Below are 9,725 nucleotides of genomic sequence, written 5' to 3' on the forward strand. Positions count from 1 at the left end.
ATGCATTCATAATTAATTTTTATTAGGTATCTTGTTTTCAGTTTTATAATTTTCCTTTAATTTATTATTTTGCTCACTAACGCCACCGCTCTGCTCTCACTACTACTTTTTTCTTTTAGAAATTCTTTTTACTTTTTGTATATTTTCGTTTTTTTTTTTCATTTACCCGTCACGCCTCACGGTCTTATATCAAATCCATTTTAAGTATTTTTTTTCCATATAAACGAACAAGAATGCGAATTATTTAGTTTAATAATTTGTCATCATAGACATTAAATAAAACAAGACACTAAAAAAAAAGGGCAACCGTTTTAAAATTTTGATTTTATATTTTTTTTATACTGTATTTGTATTCAAAGGAGTAAAAATTCAATAAATCATTATTAAGATAACTGACTATTAAGTCGTTAATAGAGTTATAAAATTAAAAAATAACAAAATTATAAAAAAAATATATAAAAATTTCAACAATTATAATGAACTTTAAAATCAGACAACAATCGATTCTGAATAAAAAAAAAAATAAAAAAAAAGAGATGAATTCAAGCGATTCGCTATTTTTTTTTTTTTTTGTTAAATAGCTTAAGTCCAAATTAACATTTTATAAATCGCAGGCACCGATATCGAGATACACGCGTATTATAATGTAAAAAAAAAATATTTTATTAACTTATTTTTTCTACATTAAACACATAAAATATGCAATTCTACATATGTACATACGTAATGTATGTTTATTATGTACGTGTGTGTAAGTACTCGTATTATTATAATTAAGTTTAAAAAGAAAAGCGAAAATATTCAAAAGCAACGCCACAGATTGAATTATGGTTTTATTTTTATAGCCCCATAAATTTACAAATATTTTTGTTAATATTGGGAGTCGGAGTCGTTTTGTTCAGTCTGTCTTCTTCTTTTCATTATATTTCTTTTTTTTTTTATTATTATTTTTACAATTTTCATTTTTTTTATTTTCTTGTTTTGATTTAATATTATTATGCGGAGAAAATGAGAAATTTGATACAATATTAGACATGCCCTTAAACCAGATATTCTCTCAAGATATGAGTATTTTGTTGTTTTTGTTTTTTTTATTTCTTTAAATATGTATATAATATAATAAGTTAATAATACAATATAATATGTGTGTAAATACTTAAAGAATATAGACATTATACACAGTCAGATATAAAATTACATGTCTACCAGTCTACGTATAATATAATTAAATTTTGTTCAATAAGCTAACAGTGCTAAGAATAAGTTTTGAAGAGCAAATATTATTGACACAATTAATAGAAAAACTAACCTAGATAGAAAATTTTGGTTGAAGTTCTTGTTATAATTGAATTTGTCAGTCATTTTTCTATAATATTTTGTGGTTTTTCGTTTAATTGGTACCTCTAGCGTGCTGCAAAAATTAAATTTTACAAAAACTTTAAGCATTTGATAATTTTCCTATTTTAAAGTAGTAAAAAGTTTCCAGGGCCTCATAACCTTCCCAATAAGCTAGCGGCAATATACTGAGTAAAATTTATTGAGAAATTTTTCTTATTCTGATAAATTTTTGTAAGTAAAATCATATTTTTTCGAATAGGTGCGGTTTACACCACACAAAATGAATCGAATTTGGGAACAATATTGCAGTTATATCGGATTCAAAGAAAGCATTGCGCATAATTTACAATTATAACGATTTTGAATTTTTCCTAATATACTGTATAAAATTTATATTGCAGTGTAACAAAACGATTCATTTAATATAAGTAATATGCAAGCGAAAATAATGACTTTATTGTAATTTTTCTATACGTTTATTTTTCTTTAAAGACAACATAATTATTGTCTTCGCCTTTATTTCTAGCTGTTATTTTAACTCCTTTATTTCAAGTTTTTTTTTTCTTATCTAATTTTGTGCTACAATACGATATTTACAATTCAGTTTCATACATTGTACTTTTGTTATACCGTATAATTTATAAATTGTGTAGTCAATTCTTTAATCTTCAAAAAGAAAATGTTTTATAAACAAAGTTTATATACAATATAATATAAAAAAATTTAACAATATAACACTATAACCATATATAATATTAATATAACAATATCATAAATAAAAGAGAACTTGCAACAGAAAGTCATAAAAATAATAAAGATTTTTCTTGCATCATACCAAATTGATAAGCCACATATTTTTATCTCTCCAAATACTTTTATGTATATAGAGGTATGTTTTAGTGTAGTGTAGAATAATGACATTAACTTGTATACAATGGTTAAAAGAACTTGAATCAATATTGAAATTTTAGATTGTTAAAACTAATATTATTATTGTTGAATTTTACCTATTCTCTATCTCGTTTTTTCCAATTTCTCTTCCTTTATTTATGAAAACTATTTTTATTTATAGAAAGCAGCAATGAAATAATCATCAATACAAATGTACTAAAAATTAACTGATTACGTAAATTTTTAAAAAAATTTAACAAAAATGTTTAAAAGTTACTTTATAAGTGAGTTGTAAGTGAATTATGCTTCAAAAAACGTCATTAAATGAAGGTTTTCATCATGAAAAATTTTCGCCAGAAACAAACCAATTCCCAGCTTTGCATCAATTAACATATTATGTATGATACATTTGTCCTTCATACAAAATTCTTCATCCCCTGTTTACAAATACAAATTGATCGCTTAATTGCATGCGATTATACAGCTACATTCAAGTGTAAGACCGAAAATTGCATGTTTGTCTGAGCCCTAAATCTTTTCAAAATCACAAAATATTAATTCGTATTAGATCTTAGTATTTAGCACAGATGTAACTAATAATTTAATTGAAATAGTACTTTTCGAAAAGTGAAATTTTTCTTTACAAAACCATCTCTGCATCTATCATTCCCTTATGCAAATGAAAAAACGCATATTTATATACATACGTATTGATATGTAAATATATATATATTTATGTAATGTTATACATGTATAACATTATTAGTTGAATTATTATTATTATTGAATTGAATTGGGTTTGAACTTTTGTGTAAAGTTTATTAAAATAAGTAATAATAAATATAAAAAAAAAATATATAACAATGCCTAATATTATGCATCATTTTAAATAGATTCTTTAAATAAAGCTATCAGATTAATCTTGCCCAAAGCAATTTGTTTTAAAATTATATGCATATATAATACGAGTAAATGTATATTATATATATATTTATGCATTTACATCATAACATTGTTATACATACATTTACACAAGTTTAAAATATATGTGCATTTATAAATATTATTTTGATGTTATCAAATATTTTGTTATTATTGTTTTATTTTGTTATTTATTGTTGATAGCTTTTGTTGTATGTTTATATGGTATATAGATGTAGGTTACTTTTTTGATTAGAATTTGTGAATTAAAGTAGTTATAATGTTTACAGTGCAAGATAAGTTTTTTTTTTTTTTTTTTTTTGAATCAAATATGTGTTTACAGTCAAAACTAGAAAAAATGCAGCAGTGTTAGAATAAAATAAAAATTGGATCTATATAAATAATGTATCAAAAACGCATTAAGACTGCAAGCTTTCACGGAATTTCTAATACTTTAGTCGCATATAATAATTATTTATCTTGAACGTCTCAATAACTCAAAAAATGCATAGTATTCAAAGATTTAACTCAAATTTGAGCGGTAAATAGTCCGTAATTAAGGAAATGAATCCATGAATAAGCACATGAAAGGAAATTTGCACAAAAATACAAACTCATAGCCTCAATATTACAAATTCAAATTTAAAATTAACGATTAAATTAATATAAGTTTTCAATTTAAAAATTTTTAATTTAGAACACTATCTTGTCCAAATCTTACTCCCTTCCATTTGTTGGACTTGGGTTATTTTTTCAAAAAACGGTTTCCAGAGATGTAAGCAAAATGAAAATTTAAATAAAATACTTCAATAATAAGCCAAGACTACAGTTACCAGTAAATATTGTACATCTATTCCTATATCTGGAATTTTAAAGTATAATACTAAAATTCGAAAAATAGAATTGAGAATTTTTCTAAATCAATTTAAGTTATTAAGAAAACAAATAATATTTCATTAATGGAAAGCCCTGTAAAAAGTTAATTTGATCGATCTTTAAAATATTATTCACTTAGAATATTGTGCATTAAAAATACAATTTCCTTATTACTTTACATCCAACGTTCCGGCTTAACCTCAAAATAATATTAATTCAATTAAGATTTCACTGTATTTCGTATTTCGACAGGTTATACCAGGTCCCGTTATTGTTCTATATGATGCTAAAGGGGTTTCGCTGATAGATTTCATTAATAAACATTGCATTTGAAATTTTTGTTCTCCTTTTTATTTCTGTTTTACATTTATGTATATACATATACACGTATACATGTAGTTATATACAAACATGTAAAAATTATATTTAAAACGCAAAATTATTGTATAGAGAGGTGCGTATCGATACGATTGTTTTTATCAGGTTTTATCTTATTATAATATATACACCGAAAATAAATAATAAAGGAAAAAAAAAACTATAAGAATACAAAACAAAAAATAATATTTTTCCCCCATTTATCATTATTTATTTATGTTGAACTTAAGCAATTACTACAATAAGATAAAAATCTGTAAATTAAATTTATAAATTAAAATATTTTTCTTTTATGTGTGTGGCTTTTTAAAATTATAATAATATTTATTCAATTTTTATTTTATATTTATACTTGTGTACATACAATATAATTTTAATTTTAAATAAAATTTTAATTAAAAATTTGGTCTTTTAAATTTATGGCAAATGGTACGGTAAATATTTGTGATATAACATCGGATATAAGTAAAAGGAATTCAGGTGCTGTGAAAATCTTCATTGTAAACAGAATTATAGCTATAATGGTTGATATAAGGAAAATTTTTTTGAATACTGTAAAAAATTTTGTATTCTTTAAGCAAAATTATTTCAACTTCATTGAGATTTCATAATTTATATCAAAAAAGAAAGATTTAAATAATCAGTTAATTAATTAATTCTTCTTTAAAATGTGGAATGAATTGCAAAAACATAACAATTACTCAGGTTATTAAATTTTTCAGTGGTTTTCAAATTTAGTTGCCTTGAAAAACACGCAACAATAAGTATTTTTTGTGGAGTAATATAGCTTTAATAAAAACCGTTATGTAAATAACGTTAATTTGATAATAATAGCATTTTTCATAATTTCGACAATAAAATCATTTTTCAGGTATTGCTAATATTTCCAAACTTTGTTTTGATCTTTATTTACCGTTGACGTCATCGTCAGTTAGTTAGTTAGAGAGAGGAGGTGGCGCCCTCAATACTACCACATAAAAATGGTAGACCAGTGGAAGGCCCATCGGCATTCCTCCACAACACACCTCTGCCCGTTAAATATATAGAGGTCACTTGACCATTGAAAAATTTAACAGATCATCCACAGGCGCTCCAGATAGCTCCTCAAATCCGGCGAAACGATATGCTTCCAAAAACATCTTCTACACCGCATCAGAACGGAGCACCAGCAGAGCATAACCATTAACGTAATAAGTAATTTAGAGCATGTTAATATTTATTTAACTGCTCTGCCCCCCTCGCGAAATATATGCCCACCAATACAGAAAAGAAAAAAAAACAATCCGACCCGACCAACTTCTATTATATTTTCCATTTACAATAATTAATCAAGTCAAACATCATAATTGACATCATTCAACTTTTTGTTTTGTTGCCCTTGCAGACTGTCATTCGTATAGATATTCTTATTATAATTCTGTTTCTGTATGAAAAGTTATTTAAAAATAAGTTAATTAATTTTTCAAATTCTGAGAACGTAAGTTTATATTAACGTCAAGACGCTATTTTCTACATAATTAACATCATATAATAAATATCGAATTTTCAAAAGGAACCCATATAGAGGAGTTTAATTTCATTTATACTAAAAATATCATCATTAATACTTCTCCATTTTTCTACGAATTGCTGTAAAATAAGACGTAAATGCTTTTATAGATAATTCAAAATAATCCGCATCTTGCTAAAATTTAATGCATTATATTAAAATATTCTAATAAAATAATTTTAGTATGAATTAATAAGAAAACATATATCCTTAAGAAATTTTAAAATAAAATATAATTAATATTTCAAGGATAAAATCCATATTTTAAGTATTTGTATATTAATAAGTAAAATTTCAACTATTTTAATGTAAAATTAATGGTAATTAAAATCTTTTAAATTAAATCAAAAATAGAATGCTTTAGCACTTAATACGAAACTTAAGCATAACGTTTTATATCACAAAAAGTATATATAAAAGTAAAAGAAGCCTACATTCAAAACTATAACAATTTTAAAACACTTTATTTCGTTATTTTACTCTGCAGTTAGGTTAGGTTAGGTTGCGCCCCAAAGGGTACACTTATGCCATTTACATCGCTATGGTGCCGAAGGATTTCTTCCTTTCACCTCAATTATAACCAAGGTCCAAAACTATAGTTGGTTTTTAAAAACAAATTCTACAAGCAAATTTCCAATTTTGATTTGATTGAAAACTTTTTTTTTTTTTTTTTTTTTTTTTATCCTTTCTTCATTCCCGTTGGGAACATAGGGCTTCCACATAACCTCTAAATCTTACTCTGTTTTGTGCTAGGTATTTTACTTCTGACCATGTCTTTCCGCTTGATTCAACTTCTTTTAATATTGTTCTACGCCATGTGTTTCGAGGTCTACCCACTCTTCTTTTTCCCTGCGGATTCCATTCTAGAGCTTGCTTCGATATTGTGTTGTTTGTTTTCCGCAGAGTGTGGCCTAACCATCTCCATTTTCTTTCTTTTATTGTTGTGCATATAGGTTTCTGTTCTGTAATCGCCCAGAGTTCTCCATTTGTTATAATTATGGGCCAGAATACTTTGCATATTATTCTTAGACACTTATTTATGTATACTTGTATTTTATTGATATAGCTTGCGTCTATATGCCATGTTTCACAACCATATAGTAGTGTTGATTTTACACAGGCGTTGAATATTTTGACTTTTGTGCTTTAAATGTTGATCTTGCCTTAGACAATCTGTGTTCAATGTCTTGTTTTGTACCTCCATCATTTGCTACGATACTGCCCAAGTAATTGAATTGTGGCACATCTTCTATTGTACTGCTTTGTAGTTGGAGAGGTGTATTTGATTTTGTATTTACTTTAAGGCATTTCGTCTTGTTGGCGTTGATCTTAAGTCCGATTTTGGCAGCTTCTTCTTCTAGCACCTTAATTTTTTCTTGCATATCTGCGTGTGTATGTGCCAAGAGGCAGATATCATCGGCGTAGTCTAAATCTTCCAATCTGCTGGTCAGGTTCCATCTAATACCCCTTGCTGTTGTATTAACTCTACGCATTACATCGTCGAGAACCACCACGAAGAGGAATGGCGAGAGAGGGCATCCCTGTCTGACTCCTGATTTTATTTCAATAGGTGTGCTTAGCTGGCCGCCGTGTAGTATTCTGGACTGCGCGTTATCATACATGGCCTTAATTACGTTTACAATTTTTGTTGGGACGCCTTTGTGATATTGAAACATAGTGGAATATAACTTTTTGCGTTTCGAATACTTTTCAATATTCAAAATCTAAAGCATCAGTGTTTGAAAATTCCATAATTCAGTAATTTATAGCTGTTCAGTATAATAAATAAACATACTACATTATATAAGTTTGTTGAATAGAAAAAATTGTTTTAAATTCTAACCATATACTAAAACAAAAACTAAGGCGCTTATTTCGTGTTCTGTGATTTTAAAATTAGAAAATTTTTTAAATTATAAAATTTGATAATTTCCTTTTTTTTTTATTTTATTCTAGTTTTCCGAGTTATTGAATTATTCAATCAAATTATGAATTAAAAATTCTTTCTTTATATTTGTATTAAAATGAATGCATGTATTCTTATCAAATTCTTGTGCAATTCTCCTATAATATTTTTGTGACCTAGATTCTTTTTATGACATAATTCATACTTTAATATTCTTCTATAGTCAGAATTAAAAAATAAAGAATAATATTAGAAAACGTTGAAATTTTTAGAAAATAATTCAAATGTTTATAATTCAAATAGATAACACTATACAAGATAGTTATTGAAGGTTTGGAGGTCACATACAAAGTATATGATTTTGTTATACATATATTTCGAAATTTTTATAATTAAATATATAATACTTTTTTCGGCAAAATCAAAATTTCTAGTTTATTTTTGATTCATTTTTAGAGTATTATTAACGGTACAAGAAAATTATTAATTCTTCACTCTCGTCAAATTAGTTTTTCATTTTTGATCAAATGCGCTTGCTAAATTTCGAACAGCAAGCAACCTATCTTGGTTACAAGGTCTTTTTTCTTATTAATATCTTTTAATTTCAAAAAGAAACTTTAGGTTTATTCTAAGACACTATAGATTGCTCACTTAAACAAATACTATATTCGATTTAAAAATTGAGGTGTAAAATTTATTTAAAGAATTTTTTCAAACAGTTTCCTCAATTTTGATGGCTTCTCAAAATTGAGGAAACTGTTTGAATTTCGAAGCAACATACTTAAGAATCTTTAAAATTTATATTACGAAACAAATAAATATTCGATAAAATTTTTTGACTGAAGGAGAATAAAATGTTCGATGGACTTAAAATTGAACATTTTAAAGCGAAGCCACCTATTTATACCTATATGGGAACTTAGCATGGGAACTTAAAAAGTAACATAAATTAAAAATGACAAATAAAACGATAGAATATTTCAATTTCGATTACAGTGTAAGAATATTTTCAAATATATATACGTACATAAGTATGCAGTTTGAAAAATCGATCATTCATTCAAAACTCGGTTATAGTTGATAGTAGTTTAAATGTCGAAATCCGTTTTATATATTATTATGTATGAAAACTCTCTTAATTAGGAATACAAACTGAATGAAGACACATTCAAAAATTGAAGATTCGACACAGTTCGGTTCACAGATAAAATTGTTACGCTAGATAATATGTACTTAAGTATACCCCACTCAATTTCTCGCTATTTATAAACTACTGTAGTTAGAGTATAAATAAACTAAATCTAGAAGTATTGTGCGCTCAGATTGTTATACAGCTTTGAATAGGACGTAATAAATTAGTCTAAATTCTTAAAAGCATGTTTTAAATTTATAATACGTGTATACTAAAAACAATTTGTCTGACAATAAAATATGCTTACCTTAAAATATGATGATTGAATCATTCTACTTTGTTTTTTGTTTTCTTTTGGGACGACCCTTCCTCCTCCTTTTATTTTTAATTTAATCCGTTTATTATTAATATTTATTTAAAATAAATTTTAATTTTTAATATTTCATTTCAAGTATTTTCTTTTTTTCTCTTTCTTTTTTTTTAAATCACTAAAAATTATTTATTTTATATTACAACTGAAATAAAATAAAATTCTAAAGAGAAAAATTATGACAATAAAAAAATACAAAAAAAAAATTAATTTAAATTAAATTCTCAATCTCAATTAATTTCCAATAATAAATACACTTAATTAAATATTTAATAATAAAAATAATAACAAAATACGAGAACGAAAAAAAAAAGGGAAATAAATAAATTAATTTGTTTTAAGAGAAAAGAAAAAAAAAAGTTTT

The 9,725-nt window shown here is 25.4% G+C and overlaps 1 protein-coding gene across 1 annotated transcript in view; it reads right to left on the minus strand.

Moving 5' to 3' along the window:
- The window catches only part of LOC129613045 (uncharacterized), a 155,657-nt gene extending 146,175 nt beyond the window's left edge, over positions 1-9,482 (minus strand). Inside the window, exon 1 of the mRNA XM_055526939.1 lies at positions 9,299-9,482. The gene's annotated coding sequence lies outside the window, so the exon portion shown is untranslated. The remainder of the gene's footprint in view (positions 1-9,298) is intronic.
- Between the last annotated feature and the right edge of the window lie 243 nt (positions 9,483-9,725).

Source organism: Condylostylus longicornis, unplaced genomic scaffold (assembly GCF_029603195.1).
Source record: "Condylostylus longicornis isolate FDR11 unplaced genomic scaffold, ASM2960319v2 ptg000080l, whole genome shotgun sequence".
NCBI lineage: Eukaryota > Metazoa > Arthropoda > Insecta > Diptera > Dolichopodidae > Condylostylus > Condylostylus longicornis.